Source organism: Aplysia californica, unplaced genomic scaffold (assembly GCF_000002075.1).
Source record: "Aplysia californica isolate F4 #8 unplaced genomic scaffold, AplCal3.0 scaffold00116, whole genome shotgun sequence".
NCBI classification, from domain to species: domain Eukaryota; kingdom Metazoa; phylum Mollusca; class Gastropoda; order Aplysiida; family Aplysiidae; genus Aplysia; species Aplysia californica.
Window position 1 is genome coordinate 873,025 of NW_004797386.1, and position 1,729 is coordinate 874,753.

The 1,729-nt window shown below is 36.1% G+C and overlaps 1 protein-coding gene across 1 annotated transcript in view; it reads left to right on the top strand.

The window, feature by feature from the left end:
- Positions 1-519: 519 nt before the first annotated feature.
- The window catches only part of LOC101848740 (sodium- and chloride-dependent GABA transporter 1), a gene marked incomplete in the record, with an annotated part of 55,926 nt that continues 54,716 nt past the window's right edge, over positions 520-1,729 (top strand). The window contains 1 exon segment of the mRNA XM_035969099.1: positions 520-753.

Consider the following 1,729-nt stretch of genomic DNA (forward strand, 5'->3'; position numbering starts at 1 on the left):
TCTATCTATCTATCTATCTATCTATCTATCTATCTATCTATCTATCTATCTATCTATCTATCTATCTATCTATCTATCTATCTATCTATCTATCTATAAAACATACGACTACTCGACACAAAAAGAGAAAACCACAATAGTTCGTGTATTCGGTACTTATCTTATACTGTTAAAACTTTTTATGTCGCCGTATGAAGCTAAGCCAGGTCATTCTATTGTCTCTGACTGTTGTGTAAAATATTGATGGTTTGGAGACATCTGCTGTATGCATAGATTAGAAAAGAGCGGTTCTTTTGTCTTTTACTTTCCCAGTATGGAAAGAGAGAAAGAGAGGTAGATAGAGAGTTGGGAGGGAGAGAGAGAGAGGGGGGAAGAGACACAGAGAGAGGAAAGAGAGGGAGAGAGAGGGAGAGAGAAATAAAGAAAGGAGAGAGAGAGAGAGAGAGAGAGAGAGAGAGAGAGAGAGAGAGAGAGAGAGAGAGAGAAGCCCGGCCCTTAAATGGTTACTGTTGGAAATGTCAGAAGGTTCTCAGGAGCTCTCAGACTCAGGGAAGCGGCCGCACTAGATCTAGTATTTTGTGATAACTGAGAACACATCGCTAGTATTTTGTGCCTAACTCGGAACACATCACACAGCCACCGACCATTGACTGGAGCGGCCTTAGTGGAAGAAGGTTCTAACTCGGAGTGTTTCATTTTGTTTACAGAGTGTCTGTCTGTGGCATTCACAATTCTTCGGCCAGTTATTCAGATGTAGTAATCCTACTTAGCCCAAAAATTTGATTCTTTTTTAAAAGTGATGTTTCTGAATCTGTTTTTGTTTTTAAGTTTTAGTAAGAGTTTTACGGCACTTGCAACACAATAATATCATATAAGTGCCATCTGAATCTGTGATATCGGTTGTAAGTGCCTAAGAAATATGTTGTCGAAATTCAAACTCTGAATGATTATGTTTTGAAAACAAGAAAACGTACATACTGTAAGTGCAGTAATTGTTAAAAGAAGGAAATAGTTTTTTCTCTCTCCTGGAACATATTTGTGTCACGACCTGGTGGAATTAGACGCTCGTCAATTTTGGACATGTGGAGTTATTGGTATCAATATAAAGCTTTTTCATTTGTCTTACTTTCGGTGTAGAAACTACTCATACATCATGAATAGAAGTAGAGATATTTGCGATTGAAGGAGGTGGGGTCGCTTGGTTTAGGTGGTAAACTTAATGAAAAAATGGACGCCAAAGTTCGGTAACTTCAATAGCTTCAGAGTCCTTGAAAACTGAATAAAAACACATATTTTGTGTCTTTATTCAAGGTTTATAGTAACATTCACATACAAATGTTTTTTTTTTTTTATGAACATTAAAGGTTTAGAGCGAAAAAACAAAAATTAGATAAAAATTGCCAAACTGGCGGGAAAATGCCTGTTTCTGCGATTTCATTATTTTGATGAGCGCCTGATTTGACCATGACGCCTCACATTTGATATACTCCATCTGCACCAAAAGATACATGTTACAACTCTCATTCCTTTAGCTCTAGATTCTACATGCGTTTCATGGAATAATATAATCTTTTTTGTCGTCGTTAGAGAGATAGAGTGTTTAGTTTTAGTAATAGTTTTACCGCAAGTTTAGTTTTAGTAATAGTTTTACCACAAGTTTAGTTTTAGTAATAGTTTTACCACAAGTTTAGTTTTAGTAATAGTTTTACCACAAGTTTAGTTTTAGTAA